The sequence below is a fragment of the Ochotona curzoniae genome, unplaced genomic scaffold (genome assembly GCF_017591425.1).
Source record: "Ochotona curzoniae isolate NIBS_2020 unplaced genomic scaffold, NIBS_Ocur_1.0 contig_2754, whole genome shotgun sequence".
Lineage (NCBI taxonomy): Eukaryota > Metazoa > Chordata > Mammalia > Lagomorpha > Ochotonidae > Ochotona > Ochotona curzoniae.
Window position 1 is genome coordinate 18,674,047 of NW_024465582.1, and position 20,148 is coordinate 18,694,194.

The 20,148-nt window shown below is 37.6% G+C and overlaps 1 long non-coding RNA gene across 1 annotated transcript in view; it reads right to left on the reverse strand.

Moving 5' to 3' along the window:
- Positions 1-1,706: 1,706 nt before the first annotated feature.
- Positions 1,707-20,148, reverse strand: part of LOC121154495 — a 163,256-nt gene continuing 144,814 nt past the window's right edge. The window contains exons 5-8 of the long non-coding RNA XR_005883534.1: positions 13,168-13,314; positions 3,235-3,384; positions 2,066-2,228; positions 1,707-1,717 (exon numbers count right to left, since the gene is read on the reverse strand). This is a non-coding gene — a long non-coding RNA (uncharacterized LOC121154495). The remainder of the gene's footprint in view (positions 1,718-2,065; positions 2,229-3,234; positions 3,385-13,167; positions 13,315-20,148) is intronic.

Consider the following 20,148-nt stretch of genomic DNA (forward strand, 5'->3'; position numbering starts at 1 on the left):
TATTCCTAATTACTAAGGGAGAGAGATGTCAATAAGCAGGTGAACTTCCTTGTGTTTATGGTGTTTTTATTATGATGGAGAGTCATGGGCAAGTAACAGGTATAATTGTAAGTAGAAGTAATACTAAGCAGAAAGGTCAGACAAAATCATAAAGATGATGAAGACAGCTGTGTGACTACTAGGATTATGCAGGGGAGGTTTCAGTGAGAAGGTGCCATCTTAGGTCTAGAGAAGGTGAGCTATGACTCCTGAGGTTTTTGAATGCAAGAGTTACCCAGGAATAGCAAATACAAAGGAGTTGCGAGATCAGGGCACCAGGGCAGGTGCCAGTGGAATTAGAAGTTATACCAAAGGCTCACATTATGTAAATAGTCATTAAAGTAATTTTTAAAAGTGCACTGAGCCATACTTTCAATCAACAACACTCATAAAGTCTGCAGGATACAAAGTGAACAGTTCTCTGCATTGGGTGCCTATATGCATCTTTAACATCCTACATCATGTTTAATGAGTCCAGGTATGGAGATGTAGAATGATGGGTGCATAAGGTGTACTTACACTTGCTGTGAGGGAGCAGCCTGGCTGCAGAGTGCCATACAGTCCCTGTCGTGGAATCCTTACATGAGCCACTTTCTGCTATCCCATCGTGCTTTTTATCTGCCCTGCTTCCTAATCAATTCAGGCAAGCCATTTCTAGCCATTTGTAGATTCTCAACAAGTATTATCCAGTAAATGTGCCTGAAACTTAGAGACCCACTACAGGTGTACTGCAACGATCCAGGTATCCTAGTGTAGATAATTTTGACTAATTCTGTCAAGCACTACTGACACATTACAGATGACTCTCAAAAAAATGATAACATAAATCTAACTCTTAGCTTTTTGTTCCTTTTGGCAAATGAGTGAATATTAAAAGCAAGAGGAAACTCCTGGCTAAACCTCTCATCTTATATCTCATTCCATATTTCCACATCTGGCCATTCAATTTTTGCTAAATACACACATTATCTTAAATTTGATGTTTAACTCCCTGATACACTGATGTATTGATTTAATTTTTATCTTTTGAGATCACAACAAAGAATAGATAGTATGGCACATTTTCTTTCTTACTTGTTAGTAAGAAAATGATTCAATTGAGAGTTTAGCTCTCAATCCAGCTCCTTACTAACGTGCAAGTGGGAGGCAGTAAAATAAGAACTTGGTTCCTGCCACTCACATGGCAGGGTGGGATTGCACTGTTGGCTTCCAATTTGGCCTGGTCCAGTCCTAGCCAGTTCAACCACCTGGGGGAGTGAACTTTGGATGGGAGTTTTGTGTTTGTCTTCATTTTTTTTCCTTCTTTCTGTCTTTCTCCGTTGATATTTAAGCAAATAAACTGAAAATATGTATAAAATATTACTACCACAGTTACATGCAGCTGTCATGTATGTGTCATATTTGTCAGCATTTCCAGCCTGATGAAATATTTCTGGTAAATGAAGCAGGGAACTCAAAATACCAGTTGCAGCTGCAGACAGTGGATTTTTCTAATTGAACTTTATTTTTCCAAAAAATATTTAAAAAAAAAAATAAGAGGAGAATTTGGTTCAGAAATAAATGAAGAATCTTGATGGAGACATCCAGAGCATAAGACCCATCCATGAGTCAGCATGACTCAGCAATTTAGTAAGCCTGGGAAGCTGGAAATGAGCTGGAATATAATAACTTTCTAGCACTTCAATGTGAGCAAAGCTTTTGAACATCTGAAATATCAAGTGTTTGTGGTTGTCTGCCTTAAGACAATTTTGTAATACAAAGTAGTTCAGGGAAAGATCATTCACATGGCACAAAAAATTACTACTGTGTCACATTAAAAGACATGTATTCTTTGAGTAAGGGCAACCAAGATGAAGTAAGAATTCTTATTGCATGAAATCCTGTCATTCACAACTGGTAAAATCTTAGATTGCCTAAAACACACGTTTATATTAACCATTTCAGTAACACATTTCAATAAATGTAATATTATGAAACAAAAGGAATTTTCAAAGTTCCCAAATACTGTGATCCAAGAGAGAGGAACTCACCTTTTGAAGAAGGTAATTACTTTATCTCATCACTGTCTTCAGATCTCTGTAGATGGATGCCAATGGTGACGATGTCAAAGAGTTCGAAGTAGACTGCTTCGAATCCTTGTTCTAGAACGGTGATCACAGGCGAGCAATGACTCACACCCAATGGTTGATCTAATTGGAGATGAAAATTAAGATACAGAGAAGTTATAAATTAGAAACAATAACAATCTTTCAAGGGATTAAAAGCCAGAATGACAGTCTCAGACAGAGAGAGCAGCAGGATTCTTCTCAATTGGTACCAGCTGCAGCTAACAAATGAGAAGCTTTTGCTGAATGTTAGTCCAAGTCATGAAAAATTCATCTAGTGAATCCAAGGGATTCTTAACTTCATTTGAGCTTTACTTGCTCTCCCTTTCATGGACAAAAAAAAAAAAAATCCCTTTTTCTATAATGAAATTATTCATATGTTATTGTCTCAGGGTCACAGCAAATGCATAAGTACCACAAGATAATTTCTCAGAAATTCTCACATTAATGTGATATTAGTGCAAAGAACAGTTTCAGAGTAGTTCCCATATACAACCCTGAGAATACTTTCCACTTTTTCCTTTTTTGTCCTTCTCAATCTTTCTTCACTTCTTTCTTCCTTTGTTTTTAATTTTTCTCTTTTATGTGCAAAAATTCTTATTCATTTTTGTTGGAATTTGATCACCATCTCAGAATCAAAATGGAAAAGTACCTGGGGAGCAGCTCTTTGGTTCAACTGGCTAAACCTCCATCTCAAAGCACCAGGATCCTATAGGGCACTGGTTTGTGTCCCTGCTGCTCCACTCTCTGCCTATGGCATGGGAAACCAGTGGAGGATGACCGGCCCAATGTCTTGGGATCCTGCACCTGTATGGGAAACCCTAAAAAGGTTCCTGGCTACTGGCTTCTTAGCAGCTCAGCTCCAGACTTGGTAACTGTTTCACGTATGGACTATGGATGGAAAATCTTTCTCTCTGTCTTTATTTCTCTCTGTAAAATCTCCCTTTCTAATAAAAAGAAAAACTTTTTTTTTTTTTTAAAAAAGTAAACTCATTTTGGGACTACCATAAAAGGATTAAATTCTAAAACTTTCAAAATGAAGCAAAATACTTTGTGTGAGGGCAAGCACAGTAACTAAGGAAGCACTTACCCTCACAGGTTTTGTGTAAGTGTCTCGGCTGCTCATTGAACTCTATGAAAGAATGGGGCTCAGTTTGTAGGACACATCTTCTGGCTTCAGTTAGAATGCATGCTTTCCGACGTCTTTGAGGAATGCTCTTTGGTTGGCTTTGAATGCTGGCTTAGAGAGATAACATCAGCATAGTCAGTTTCTTATTTATGGTGCTGGAACTCTAAAGGCAGCAAATTGAAATTATTGATGTAGCAACTCCACTTCTAAATCATACTACTGCTTGCAAATTAAAACTTGGGGAACCTGGCTGTATTCCCACGCCTCTCCCGATCCACTTGTGTTAACGGCCAGTGCTGTTACCAAACACTAAGATGAACTCACAGCAACCAATGATTTGAACAACAATTATGAAGGAAACTGTGCAGAGGGGAAAGCTTAGCAGACAGCAGAAACTTCACTTTTTAAAATCTTATTCAATAGATTTCTTTTGTTGGATAATATGTTTTTGATTGTCATAGAGTCTTACCCACAAAGACACTTGAAAAAGTTCATGGAAAAATGGAATTGAGCGTATGAGTTTATCGCAATGCCGAAGCCTAGAAATCTATGCATAATGTTTTTATAACATGCAGTTTCCATGCATGATGAGAAAAATTTGTTCCCATATTTATGATTTCATTTTTACATGAACACTGTATATTCCCCTTAGACTTACAAGTCACCTATCATTTTCCATTCATATAAAATACATGCAAATGTGATGTATTAAAAATATGCAAGATTTAGTTTTTTATGAAGAGGTGTTCTGGAGATTTTAGTACAATAGGGTGACTCTACTTGCCACTAATGCACCAAACACTTAAAAGAGTGAAAAAAATAAATTTTATGATATATATTTCTTTTTTAAATATTTATTTTTTTATTGGAAAGTCTGATATACAGAGAAGAAAGACATAGAGGAAGATCTTCCATTCGATGATTCACTCCTCAAGTGGCCACAATGAGTGGTGCTGTGTCGATCCAAAGGCCAGGAGCCAGGAACTTCTTCTGGGTCTCCCACATGGGTACAGGGTCCCAAGGCTTTGGGCCGTTCTCGACTGCTTTCCCAGGCCACAAGCAGGAAGCTACATGCGAAAAATAACTGCCGGGATTAGAACCAATGCCCATATGGGATCCCAGCGTGTGCAAGGTGAGGACTTTAGCTGCTAGGCTACTGTGCTGGGGCTGATTTATTTTTTAACATAATTATGTTAGTGGTGAGAAAAGTGGGTTAAGTCTGAAAGAAGTCTCCCATCCATGGGTTTACTGTTTGGAAGCAAAGACCACCTTGGAACTTGGGATTTTCCACATGGAGATCAGAGACCCAACTAATTGAGGCTCATTTTGCTGTCCCCTAGGTTATGTATTAGCAGAAAGCTATAGTGAGATTGGGAGACCTCAAACCCAGGCACTGCAGTACTGACAGGGGAGCCCCAAGTGGCATCTGACCACTGCACTGGATGTTCACCACAGTCAACTTCTTAAAGAACCCAGAGTAACTCAGCATCTGTAGACTGCATATCTGAGGGCAATTCTGTATGTCCAGGCCTGAAACAGTGCTGGGCACAGATTACAGAATTACAGAATTGTTTTTAAAGCTCCATCATAAAGCACAACATGCAGGCTTTTTAATGCAGTGTTTTCCACACTGATGTCTCACAGAATTCACCGTGTTCTGGAAACTTAAGAGGTGTGCCGAGCACCCAAAGTTACGCACTCCAGGCAAAATTTAGAGTTCTGAGCAGGAGCAGCACCTTCCCAGGTCTTTACGGAAGAAATATTTGTAACTTCCAGTAACTAAGTGGATGCTTAAAGGGAATATGAAAACATACTGTGCTATGAGAACATAGTCATGAAGCACCATGAGTGTGTGTGTGTGCGTGCGTGTGTGTGTGTGTAATAACTGCTAAATATTTCCTAGAAAGAATGTTCCCCCAGCCCACTGCTCCATGAAGTTTAGAAAAGGCTACATCAGCTGGCAACCTGTCAGAATCGATTCTAAATCTGTGGGAAGACATGAGGCAGCTGCTTTGTTGTCGAATACTGCCCAAGTGTCTTCTCTATAGATTATTTAATCAAAACTGGGTTTAAAACACACAGAATCTCAAAGAAGTGCCGAAATTCTCTCTTGGTATCAGTTTAGCCTTTAACCTCAAGATACTCTTGAACAACAGAATTCTTAGGACTGTTCATTTTCAGATTATACCTAATTTCCCAGTGTATTTTTTCATTCTCTTGTTCTTAATTATATCTCTTCAATGTTTACTTCCAATGACATACTCTGCTGTTTTATTTCTGATCTTACTAAGTAATTGCCTTTAATTAAGTTTCTGTGCTATGAGGCTACTGTTTTTCTGTCCGGGAACAGGCAGAGAAATCTTTTATGTTGACTTGATGTTTTTAAATATATTTAAAATATATATAATAAAGCTTTAGATATAGCTTAGTTTCCAGTTGCTATATATCCTACAGGTTCTTAAAAGATTTTTTTTATTGCAAAGTCAGTTATACATACAGAGAGGATGAGACAGAAGAAGAAGATCTTATGTCCACTGGTTCACTCTCCAAGTGGCCACAACAGCCAGAGGTATGCTGATCCAAAGCCAGTTTTCTCCAGATTTCCTATGCAGGTGCAGGGTCCTAAGGCTTTGGACCATCCTCAACTGCTTTCCCAGGCCACAAGCAGGGAAGCCGGGCAGCTGGGGCATGAGCTGGCACCCATATGGATTCTGGTGCATACAAATGTGAGGATTTTAGCCCATAGGCTACCATGCCGGGCCTGGGTTCTTTTTTTTTTTTTTAATGTATATTTAGTTTTATTGGAAAGGCAGATTTATAAAGAAAAGGAGAGCCGGAAAGAAAGATTTTTCCATCACTCTCCAAATAGTTGCAATGGCCAGAGCAGAGCCCAAGCCAGGAGCAAGGCGCTTCCTCTGGGTCTCCCACATGAGTAAAGGGTCTCAGGGCAGTGAGCTGTCTTTCTTAGCTTTCCCAGGCCACGAGCAGAAAGCTCGATGAGAAGTGAAGCAGTTAGAAAATGAATCATATGAGATACCAGGGCTTGCAGGTGGAAGATTAGCCAACTAAGCCATCATGCCAGCCTCTCCCCACAGGTTCTTTTTAAACTGATATTAGTAAGATACAGCTGAAACTTAAGCCTACATTTTCAGAAGTCTAATCTTGTTTTTTTTCCTTAGGCTATAGTTACTCATACTTCTGCTGTTGTTTAAAAAAACTCATTAAGTATTTGTTAATGCTGAATTCTTAGAAAAGAATTGTGGGATCAAAGGATACATGTATTAAAATATTTGATACATATTGGCAAAATCTTTGCAACAGCTTAGTCAAATATATTTTTCCCTTGGAGTTTTTGTGTACAGATACTCTAGACGGCTATTGAAGTTTGAAACATTTTAGCAAATTGTTCCTCCAGTAGCTTTAATTTGTTGAGTTATTTTGAGGATGTTTTGATGATATTTGGACATGCATAGTTTGTTTTGATAAAATACTCCTCTGTTCTGCTGTATTTAGAAAAACTGCCAAGTTTGTGCTACTGATGAATAAAACACGTTGTGCTTTAAGATTAATCTTGATTTATTGCTAAATAAATTAGTCTGGAACAAGATTTTTACTAATTATAGCATTCTTCCTGGTCACTTGTATTCCTATATTTTTTCTTCAGTGGGGGAGAAGGCATGGAATTGTGGCTAGTAGGCTGGGAATTCATTAGCAGTTACAATGTATTTACGCTATGCTGTGCTCTGTCAGTACCATTATTAGCTTTATTTCTCATCAGTTCTATTTTTTTCTTCAAACATGAATGTACTCATGGAAAAATCTGACATATGCAGAAGTCATCCACTATGAATGTCAAAAGAAAACATTTTCAGAAATGTGTACCTGTTGTTATCATGCCCCCCTTCTCCTTTTCAATGTGGAAGAATGCAGGTAAACAGGTAGAAGAGGAAGAAAGTTGAGTTGCATCAAGCTCAACTGACTCATTAAGTTCACAGATCCAAAGACCAAGGCCCACTTTGAATCCTGACATTTCTACCCCAATTATCCTGAGGCCCAGGGGTGTTCGGTTTCTTCCTCAGCCCCAAGAAAGGAAAATCGGCACCCTAAGAAGCTCTGCCACATTCTTGATATGGTTTCCCATAAAAATCCCCTTGATAATTGGCCAACACGCAGCACTCACAGGGGTTTACTTGGGAACTGGCTGCTGCTTTGTTTTCCCTGCCTTTGCCGCTGCTGAAATAGTTTCAGTCTGAAGTCATTATGGCTGCGGTTACATTTCTCTGGCCAGATGACATTGTGAAAGCCTCCATCGCCACAGAAACAGATGAACAGCTCCCTGCTCGTCCTGGAAAAAAAAGTGAATTGGTGACAACAGCTCTAACTGCTTCATGGGAGGCCCCGAGATGTGACTCAGGCTCGCGAGTTCATGTCCCCAGAGTTGATGAACCATTTCCTCTGCTGCTCATCCTCCCTGCTGCTTTTGGGAGCTTTGGGGCACTGTCTTTTTGAAAAGTTTGTTTTTTAATTAGCTATTTTTCAGGTACCTCATGACTTTTGTAAGAAAAGGATGCTTGATTATCCAATTTGTAAAATGAAACCTCATTCGGGAAGCTGAGAATAAAAATTCCTAGGTTCTGATACCTGATTCATCATATTTCCTCTGCTTTCTTGAGCTCATAATATAAAATTCACAAAACAAAATACAAATAAAGAGAATAATAGCCAAAGAATTCACCCACTATGGTAGCACTCCAAAATTAACCTTCTTGACATGGTATCAAATGGCTGGAGTCGTGGCCATGGACAAGGGGGCTTGGTGAGGCCCAGGAGCTGTGATGACTCTCCTCCCAAGCATGCACTGCTCAAGTTGTCCAACCCTAATTTTTAACTTTGCAAAGAAGCAAACCACTCCTAAGAGCTGAATTCATACTTTCAGAAACATAACTAACAATAGAGTAGCATTTTTAGCTATAGACATCTTTTAGTTTTGAGGAAAATAAACAAAACAACTCTTTCACTGCAAGAATGCTACCGAGACACAGTTTACTGATTCTTTCAAGAACGTGGCTGCCATCCTGGACATCTTCTCCACGCAGCAGGGTGGCATTTGCGCTTCCTTAGAAATAACGAACCATTATTTTTTTTAAAAGTATTTTTAAAAACAGAGTTTTCGGGTTGTTGTTGCGGCATGTGGGTAAAGCCATTAGTAGAATATGTCACAATACTAAATACTCTGCATTACTATTTCCTGGAAAATGATAGACTTTTTTTTTTTTCAAACAGAAGAGTAAGCTAACTCTAGTTCTTGGGAAGTTCGGCTCCACTGTATGTCTGCATACTGTTCTCTACTGTATATTTGATGATGTCCACAGTTTTGCTTAAATTGTTTAAATTCTGCTTCTCCATATCAATAAACACCGTACTCCTTAAATTTGACTTTATTTTCATCTATTTTCAGTGGTTAATCTTAAATTGAATTTTTTAAAACATTTTACCATTGCCATTACCACATACATATATATATATATCTCACATATACATAGGTATATAGGCAGATGATAAGCAGGTGCACACATGTGTACTATTCTTTCAAAGGATGGATGGCTGATTTAAAATCACGTAACATGGGATTCAGAGATCATAAAATGAAAAATATATATTATTATGCAAGTTATAATTCAATGAAAATAAAATTTAGAAATACCTATTTGATGATAGACTATAGTCATGAAAAATGAGCAATCATCTTTGTTAGTTCATCAATCTTACAATTTAATGTTCTACTTTCTTATGACTCACATGCAGAAAATAGAAGTCACACACTGATGTGAGGACAGGAGGAAAAATGTTGAAGCAGTAGACATGACATTTAGCAGTATAAATCCCATGCATATTGACAAGTCAGTTCTCGATTCTTATTTTGTGGTGAAGAAAAATTAAAGAAAATAACTAGGGCCTCGTTTGTAGAAGTTCCAGACAGACATGCTGCTGAGTTGATACTTGGCTAACTAAGGCTCTCAGAATCTTTTTGGAATAAGGCCAACTGGGCAAGTTCATGGCATTATTGTGTTTATGACTTCAAAAGCCCTACTGGGTAAAGCAAGGTGACTTGCTACAAACATCCAGTTTCCATCCAGATGGTTTCCTGGAATAACACTGAAGAATAGGCACCAAGTAAGGAGACTGCTTTTGAAACGATTCCTGTAGATATTTATACTTATTCACTAAGACTTGAAGGAATTCTCACTTTCCATCAGTAATGGGGATTGGGATGGAATTATTAGCCTATGGACTCCTATGGTGCACTGTTCCTACACTGGTTGAAAATCAAGGGATTTTGGTTGGATACAAAAGCAAAAAATAAATAAATAAATAAATAAAAATCAAGAGAAAATCTGAAAGAAAAATGGAAGCTCTTAAAGAGCAAGGGGGAAGAGTGGGTTGAAGCAACCCTACGCCTGTATTAAAGAATGCCAGGTATCGGGGATTCAGCTAATGACTGTAGGTCTCCACTTTGCATTTATCTAAAAGCAAAGACAGAGAGAACACTCTTGCTACAGGAAGCAGACACTGTAGTAAGAAAATTTACTTGGGAATTCTCCATCTTTAACTAGTTCGCTCTTAATTCTGGGCATATAGGGTGGCATCTGCAGAGTGTGGGGTGGGGGCTGAAAGGAATGAGAACCATTTTTGTGATCCCTGAATTAAGCCTAACATTCTTTTTTTTTTTTTTTTGCTGATAAAGCTGTAAAATGACTTAATTGACATTTAAAAGCATAACCATTGTTTAAATAAAATAGATTTGTGTTATTTTATGCAAAAACTCTCCTGGAGCCAGATAAATCCTACACTTGGAAAAAAGTACATATGGACCCTTAGAAATCTGGCAAGCAAATAATTTGCTCTATTTATTCATATTATTTGTATTTAGTTGTACTACCTCTGAGAGGACTGTAAGGCAAAGGTAAAATACAAGGAGATGATTCATTTTCACTATGAAGAACTATTCACTTTCATGACTCTTCCAAAGAAGATGCAGTTCTGGAGTATGCCTGAGGGACAGAGCCAGTTGAGAAATTAGGATGATTAGAGAAAGAAGAGTGAAGAAGAGCTGAGTATCAACTATAATCTTAGACGCTGCCTGTCTGGATTTGAATTCTGACTTCTCCATTTACTGGCTATATGAACTAACTTAACTTCTAAGTTCCTTGTATGTAAAACAAGGATAACAAAATAATTATACTTTTCCTGTGAGAATCGAATAAGCTAGCAAATATTTTTATTTTTTTATACTCATAAAAGTGTCAGTAATGATATCTATTATGAACTGAAGCATATTCTTCCAAAATTCAGATGTTGAAATCCTGACTCCCAGTAGCTCAGCATGTGGCTATATATGGCTACTGGGTCTTCAAAGAGATTATTAAGATTAGATGAGATCATTGGAGTGGGCTCCAATCCAATATGGCTGACGTCTTTGTACAAAGCAGATATTAGGATATATCCATATATGAAAGAAAGGTCACGCAAGGGTGCAATAGGTGACGGGCATCTGGGAAGGCAAGGAAGAGACCTGAGAAGAACTAAAAATGCTTAGGTTTTGGATTTGTTGTTTCAAGAACTGTCAGAAAATAAATGTCTGTTTTTGTTTTTTTAAGATTTGGTTATTTCTGTTGGGAAGTCATATATACAGAGAGGAGGAGAAACAGACAGGAAGAGCTGTCCAATGATTCACTCCCCAAGTGGCCACAATGGCTGGTGCTGCGTTGATCCAAAGCCAGGAGCCAGGAACTTCCTCCAGGTCTCCCACGTGGGCACAGGGTCCCAAGGCTATGGGTCATCCTCAACTGCTTTCCCAGGCCACAAGCAGGGAGCTGGATGGGAAGTAGAGCCACGGGGATTAGAACTGGCCCTCATATAGGATCCCAGCACATGCAAGACAAGGACTTTATCCACTGGGCTATCGTGCTGGGACTACCAATTGTCTGTTGCTTAAAATAAATAGCTGTGCTCTCTGTGAGACTGATAGCCCTAGGAAGCTAATGCAAGGATATTACAACATCTTTCTAAATGCCTGTATTTAAACAATCATTGTTATATCTATAGAATATCACTTACAGTCTGATTGTCTTGTATTATACTTTGAGATAGAATTGAAATTGACATCTGTAAACTGTGCTGAAGAGCAGCTGTTTTACCTTTTCCCCTTTATGTCAATCTTCATTCCTCCAATCACAGTTTTTTTCTAAATAATAGGTTTAAAATCATGCTTTGCCACCGAAAAAATGCATCCTGCTTGAAACTATTAACCATATTCATTGTAGAAACAGCCCAGAAGAGATAGGATTCATCAGCCATGGCCAAAGAAATAGCTACCAACGATATCATTATCAGTACCACCATCATCAGATAGATGCATCACTCACTGACTGTATTGTGATCTACACTGAATATTAGGAAAACAAGAACAGGAAAGAAATATAGCATTGATAATGAAAACAAAGAAATGGATATTATGATAAAAATCAATGTGTGTACTATAGAAGCAGATTTCTTATTAAATATTATACTTAAGCAAATACAAGTATAATATTTAGTTGACTATAAATTCTATCAGATCTACAGTGTTAAGAATTTCGTTTTTAGTGATTTTCCCACTTGATGGTCAACTTCAAACTTACTTAGGTTGTAAAGCATTTGAAACCTTCAAATTCATATCCTTTGATAATTTACATAAGGTAGCAGGGAATCCTCAGCACCTGCATGAGTTACACTGTGTCCTATTGAAGTCTTTCACAGAGAGCTAGGGAGTTAGAACATTCCTCCCTTGAAGGAGCTGAGTCAACACTGGCCCACATTCTTGAATATCTCAGCTTGAAAATACTAATATTGTGATAGCATGACAAGTAAGACCAATCTTAAATTTAAAATAATTTAAAAATGAACACTTAAGTATGAATCAATCTTAAATTTATAAAATGCTGATACATGCTTTATGCATATATATTTATAACTGATTTTGCATATTTTGTAACCAACAGATACTAATTACATAATTAAAAACAATGTTTTGAAAATTATAACTGCAAGTGTCTCTATATATAATACATTATAAACAGTATTGAGGAAACTTATTTGTGTCTAATATACATACCATTCCATTAGTGATATGGTTAGTCAACATTTGGACTATTTGAAAATATGAATAGTTAAATAATTTGACAAATACTGAGCTTCCTGAGCAAGTGCACCATGAGTCATTACAAAGTTCATAACTGAGAGCAAGACAAGTAACATGAATCTTTCAAATTACTCGTAAAGAGTAAAGAGTATTTGAAAAGGACATTCAAACTTTAGCTCTTATTAGGAATTTTTGCCACAAACCCAGGACAGCTGAGGCAGCGAGTCACTTAGGAGGTTTTTATTCAAGCCAGAGAGGTGGCCAAGGGGAAGGGAGAGAAAGCAGAGAGCAGAGAAGGAGGTGGCAGGGGAGTGGGAGGCGATGGGGTCGGGGGCGGGGGGAGCAGAGACAGGAGAGAGGGAAAAAAAAACAAAGGAGGCACGGTGCTGGTAATGGGAATACGGGGCTGGGAGTGATTGGTGGATAGGGTCGCGGGCTGCTGGCGATTGGTGGATAGAGCTGTCAGACACAGCGCCATGAAGTTAAGCAGATTGTTGAAGAACAAGGTTACAAGGTTACAGAGGATTGTTGGAGAACCGAACTGGATCTAAAATAATGCCAGGTCGGAGAGGGCAGAGGTCTTACTGGTTTTCAAGGCTGACGCTCCAGCCACCCCTCACAGGAAATCTCCCTTCCAAAGAAAGAGTATGAAATTGTTCAAAATTATTGAGTAGCCATTGAAAGATAGATAGGATAAATTGAAAAACACTTACCCTTGAAGAACGGTGAAATACTTCACATTAGAACTGCAGAATTGTGTCCTTTTGTCCCAGGTTGCTACCACAGCCCACCTTGGCTCAGGTGGTAAGAAGCATGCCTTCACCGGGCAATGTCGGTCACCAGAACAGCAGCTTGGCTTCCTGAGGGAGCAAACATATTTTTGTAGATGGATGGAGTGAACACCTGTTAGTTTTTACTGCTTCAGCAACTAAAATTTTTTAAGCTTAATTTGGAAATTCAAAGATCCTAAAATAACAAAAGCAGCAAAAGTAGAGATTAATAATGTGGAAAATTGAGAATCCCTGTTTTCTAAATTTACTCTAAAGTTGTCATGACCATAATTATATTATATTAACATTATGGCAGAGGTAAAATCAAATGGATGGGAATCAAATTATAATAGTTTTCTGTTACTACAATGAAACATCAAGAAGGAGGTTCATGGGTGTGGTATCAATATCATCTTTGTTCTGGTGAAGAATTCATGATGGCTGATAACAAAAAGGGAAGAGAGGACAAGAGACAAAGAACAGACAGATACACAGAGAGATACACAGGAGATACACAGAGAGAGACCAGGAACTAACTGGAATCCCATAAGAAACTATGTTACTCTCTTCCTAGGGCAAAGCCCTTAATAATGTAATAGTTCTGAAAGACCCCACATGTTTCATGAGACACCACCTACTTAGAAAATATAGGAGGTAATTACTGTGGCCTTTAGTTTTCTAGAAATAACATATAAGCATAATCTGGAATACAAATTGTATTTCATAAAAAAGCTAAAATATTTCTCTCCAAGAGACACCATTAAGGAAATGAGAAGATAAGCTAACAGCGATAAAATATTTTCAAATCATATATTTGAAAATTTCTTTATATCTAGGAGTAAACAAAACTTCTTAAGACTTGCCAAGAAGAATCAAATGATTGAAATACAATAATTGCCAAAAGATAGGATAAAAATTTCACAAAAGCAGATACACAAATGGTAAAGGAGCATCTGAAGAGTCTCAAGATCATTAGTTAACAGGAAAATGCAAGTAAACATTGCAAGAGATACCACTGCCCATCTGACTAAATGGCTACGGTTAACAAGATTGCAAATAATCAGTCTTGGCAAAGATGTAGAGGAATAGAATCCATCACACAGAGCGGGTGGAAATAAACACATTGTCATTTAGGGTAACACTCTGGTAGTTTCTTGGCTACTTTTGCATATGAATAATTTACAAATTCCACTCAGATATCTAAGCATGAGAAATTAAAACATGACTATGCTAAAACTTGTATATAAATACTCATACCATTATTATCAGCTAAAACTGTATGCATTTAAATGCCCCTCAAACGATAAATAGTTAACAAAATGCAATGTATTGAAAAAAATGCAATACCATTTAGTGATTAAAAACAAATTTAAGGGCCTGGCTTTGTAGCCTAGAGGCTAAATCCCTTGCCTTGTACACACTTGGATCCAGTATGATCCAGTTCATGTCCTGGAGGCTCTGCTTTTCATCCAGCTCCCTGCTTGTGGCCTGGTAAAGCAGTCAAGGATGGCCAAAAGCTCTGGGACCCTGCACCCATGTGGGAGACCCAGAGGAAACTTCTGGCTCTCGGCTTCAGATCAGTTCAGCTCTGGCTGGTGCGGCCATTTGGGGAGTAAATCATCAAATGGAAGATCTTCCTCTATGTCTCTCTTTCTCTATATATATCTGACTTTCCAATGAAAATAAAATAAATCTTTTAAAACAAACCAACAAAACAAAACAAAAAGCTAAAATGTAGTTGTATAGGGCTACAAGATGAAAGGACCTCAAAACCATAATGATTAGGGTAAAAAATAAAAGCCAGACAAAAAGCCCTTGAATTTTATGATGTAGTTTACATAAAAGAATAAGCAAAATTACAGGATGGCATATTACAAGCTAGACATTAGGCATATTTTCTGTAAAAGGGTTATAACTAATTAAAAATTACAGTTGTAACACTGTATAAATGTATCAAAAATAATTAAAATTTACACTTAAGTTTATAGCACATGCATTATAGCTTAGTAAAAGACCATCTATCATCTTTCCTTTGGCTCTAATTCAATTCCTCTGGAAACTCATTTATAAACTCATTAGTGAGATGCTGTGTTTTTGATCATATGACTAAATATTGTTACAAATTTTATTTTTAATGTTGTAGTAATACTGCTGTATAATCAATGTATTTTCTTTAGCTGTTATGAATCTCTCTTAGCTCACAGTAATGTGTTGAAGAAATAAATTTAAAGATACATTTATTTTTATTGATTGCTAATGAGTTAGAGATTCTTTGAGGTCAGTGATGATTGGATACAGAATGAAGAAATCAAAGACAATACACATTCGAAGTATACGTGTGAAGTTGCAACCTAATTCCAGGATAGGTGTCATCAAACAATTGCAATACCACTTCATTGGAGAGGAAACGCAGAACACAAGAGAGCTTTGCTAAGAGTGAGCGATTTTGAAGATCTGTTTTCAAATTCAAATGCTAGATGACCCTAAGGAGGCTCTATTTTCAGAATCAGCAGTTCTCAGCATGAGTTGAAAGAATTCCTTTTAAAGGTTGAATTGCATAGATAACATATTTTATTCATGATACATTGATATTCTGATATACAAAATGTTCCCCCGTAGATTTACAAATGTGTTTTATTGATTGCAGATAGTGCTACAAATTTTCTTCTTGTCAGAACAATGGATACTCTATTATAGACAGTGATGATATAATTTGTAACATTCTTCTTTGGGGTTTCATGCATTATAAATGTGTATTGGTATGTATTTTGCTTAATGAGTTTGTTAAAATTATAAGATATAATTCCCATTCTTACCAAGCTAAAGTGTTATATCCAATACATTAAAATGTTACATTATATACCACAATGAACATGTTCACGTAGTTTATTCCAAGTCTAGTTTTGGGTGAAATTCCATCAGAGGATGTGTGTCAAGTTGGACAGAACAGTCATTCCCTTCTACTCAACTTTTTCTTCTCTATTTTCACCTCAAATTTATAGACAGACATATTGAACCAGAAAGTCCATCATGCTACACAAACTTGCTAACCTATTCTTGCAGTTGTCCATTGTGCGGACACTGGGAGAAGATATTGTAACTTTCAGTGTCAAACTTTGGTTGAAAGACGTCAGGTAGGGACTTGGCATTGTGTTGAAGCAGGTTGAGCCATTGCATGAGAAGCTTGCATTCACATAGGGTTGCTAGGAATTGAGTCCTGCCTCTACTTCTGATCCAGCTTCTTGCTACTGCATACTTTGAAAGGCAGCAGGTGATGGTCCAAGTCCTCGTGTTCCTTCTATCCATGAGATGGAGTTTTGTCTTCCAGCCTTGACCTGGCCGAGGCCCAAGGGTGGGCATATCGGAAGTCAAGCAGCGGATAAAAGTTTCTCATTTTCTTTTTCTTTCAAATAAATGAGTACACATTCAAAAAGACATTAGATAGCAACTTTGAAGTACTATTGTTAAATTTGTTTTAGCTTCCTGAGGAAGCAATGGAAAAGGAACTGAGAAAAGCTTCAGTGCCTAAAGCCATGTGTTGGCTTAGGGACGTTTGTAGAACCCTGCTGGGATTCCCACAGAAGCTGTCTCTATCGTCTATCAGGTACATTTAAGCATCACAACTATTGTACAAGGAGATGCCTAGTAACTTACTCAGAATTTTTTCAGAATCAATTATAAAACCCTTACTCTCGATAGTATTAAAGGCTAATTGACCAACCAAGTCCCCTTAGTTTGTCCCTACTTCCCAATTTGAAATAATTTTTCGTTATGACACATGTGAAAATTCGAAGGAAAATGTATATAAAGGTAACTAAACCCTCTATTCATTGAAGTTTCTTTGTAAAGGTTTTTAAATTTTTATTGGAAAGGCGGATATACAGAGAGGAGGACAGAGAGGAAGATCTTCCGTCCAATGGTTCACTCCCCAAATGATTGCAATGGTTGGAGCTGAGCCAATCTGAACCCAGGAACCTCTTCAGGTTTCCCACACAGGTGCAGGGTCCCAAAGCTTTGGGCCGTCCTCGACTGCTTTCCCAGGCCACAAGTAGGGAGCTGGATGGGAAACAAGGCTACCGGGTTTAGAACCAACACCCATTTAGGATCCCAGCGCTTTTAAGATGAGGACTTTAACCTCTGCTCTATTGCGTTGGGCCATATTTGTTGAAGTTTTTGAAGTAGTCAACAAATATGAATAGATGCTGAATTGAAAAGCAAAATCATTTTTGTATCTTGGCACAAATGAAGTCCTCCATCTGGTCAAAAACTAACAGTCAAAGGAGCTAGGCAAATCATTAAAAAAACAAATTATGAAACAGATTCCCATTACACTTTAGTCAATTCGTCCCTGTACAAGTTGCATTATCTCATTTGAAGCCATCGGAATGAAATATTATGTTTCCAGCAATTGCAAAAGAATAATATATTTTCTCATACTGGAGGTTATCTTTGGTACCAATGATATGCTCAGTTTCCTATGTCCCTAAAATTAAGCAACACGATAAAGCAATTAAAGAATGTTTTTATTTATAGAATGTGTCTCTGGAAGGCAAACTGCCTCTGCCTTCCAAAACAAGTCTGTTATAACAGTACTCCCAGTCGGCATGGCTCTTCTTGAAAACTACTGGATTCAATGTGAGCTCCCAGGGGCAGGCAGGTTAGGAGGACAGCGACTGTTGCTGCTGCCTCCACCAACTTGGTGTTACTTTTTTGAATGGGCAAGTCAGAAGAAATGCTTCCGGTTGTTTTCTGTCTTCTGCAGAGAGATTTCCTTGAACTGGGTGAAATATTGCCCAGAAATACCCGGTTGCAAAATTCAATATTTTATGAGGAAATGTGAATACAATTTGGCACTATTTTGCCTTAGGCAAGCAGCTGTTGAAGTTGAGCTATGTGCAGAACACATAGTAATGGCACCAAACCATCCCACCTGCTCACTTTAATTGTGTTTCCCTGATCTGCTTGAGGGAAGTCCTAAAGTCTTTTAGCAGATGTCCTGACAATATGGCATTGCCTTAGTGATTAATTTTTATAACTCCTGGGTTGAGAATGTGTTAATTGGAGATATGCCTGCTGGAAATATGTGTTGCTGACACATTTACTGAAACAGCTAACACATTGTGGCAGACACGTCTTATTTACAGAAGTGCATTTGTCTATGAAACACCACTTGGACATCTTTCTTCCATCATATTGGTATGTGGGATGTCAAAATGCTGAATTTTCTTTGCTATCCATTTTGGGTTCTCTGATGTGACATTTTTGCTGTTTTCTATATATAAAGATGTGTTGTTTCTTCCTCTCTCAGTTAATTGTTTCTTTTTGTTATAATTATAGACTGAAATTCAATGAAGCACACCCAAGATAAGGAAAAGCCTACAGAATACACTGAAAAGCAATGACTTTTGGACAATATTTTTCAAAGCATTTTGAGAAATACTGCACCAAGGGTCTCTCTCTCACGCACACACACACACACACACACACACACACACACACACACACACAGTGACTAAGTCGACACCTCTGGTGGTTTTTGTCAGTCACTTTGGTCCTCCTCTTAGGTCAGCTACAGCAACAGTTAGGATTCTTGAGGAGTTCAGACATTTCTGCCATCCTCAGAATTCTATGTCAAGTCCTCCCATCTTAAGGGATCTTTACAAGTCTCGCCAAAAGCATGGGCCTCAGTCAGTGTGGAACTAGAACCAATGAATAATGGAGAAAGCAATCTCAGGAAGGGAATTTGCTGTGCTAAATACAGTCTCTAATCTTGTCCTTCTCAGGCAGTTCAGGGGGGCACACTGCATATTTGAGCCCCACTGCCCACCACAGTGACACTATTGCTTTTCTCTTCCTTAATATTCATTTCTGTTGTCTCTCCACTTCCCTCCTCCAAGTGACTTCTCTTACAAAGTGAGCTCAAATAGTGAACTCAGGTTCTCCTTTTGTTATTACCTAAGCAAAATTGGGATACACAAGATGAGTGAAATAAAATATAATAAATTGGAGACAACAGACTTCTTAGTTTAGTTTTGTTCTAAGAATTTCTGACAGCCAAAACTAAAAGAAGAAATCATTGCTACTGTCTTATAAAAAGAAACATGCTTAGTCCTTGGGAGAAAGTCAGTATGTCTTAGAAAAGATAATACAAAGAAAAGTCAAAACTTGTATAGTATAATAATGCCTTAACATGAAACAGTGCAGATTGAAAAAGCTAAAATCTTAATAATTTTTTATGTACTGCTTAGGTATTCTGATAAGTGACCTAGTGCATATATTGCATTTTAAGTTTATCATCTGCATACTTTAGATTATTCAAAAATCCTGCAATAATATGGCACTGTTTTGAAAATATTGACATCCTTTTTAAAAAGTAGACTACAAAATCTAAACCTGATTATTATATAGATCCAATGATATTTTCATTTGTTTTTGATTTAACTGGCACTATCCTCTCCCCAAGGGGAAAAAAACACAGATGCTGTAGATTTCTAAAGCCATTAAAAAGGAAAGCATGTTGAAAATAAGACAGCACCATTAGTTTAGATGCTTAAAGATACTGGCTTGGATAAGAATGCCCTAAACAGTTCAAAGGGGTTGTCCTCAATCTATTGTTTGCAGCCAACTTTATACAACCAGAATACTCACAGTAATACCTTATTTTCCTGTGTAGTTGGCCTTCTGTTGGTAAGTAGTTTTGAAATGATTACAAACTGAAATTTTCTATTAGTGCGCAATACCAGGTTTGGGTGGGAGGATGGTGTGAATTCTTTTCTGAGAAATCCAAGACCTGTTCCAAATACTGATCCTGGAACTTCTGGATATGTGTTACACCTTGTACAGGTACTGAAGCATGATGTCGTATCCTATAAACATGTGCAATTACTGTCCATGAGATAAAGATGGTTGATATTTTTTTAAAAG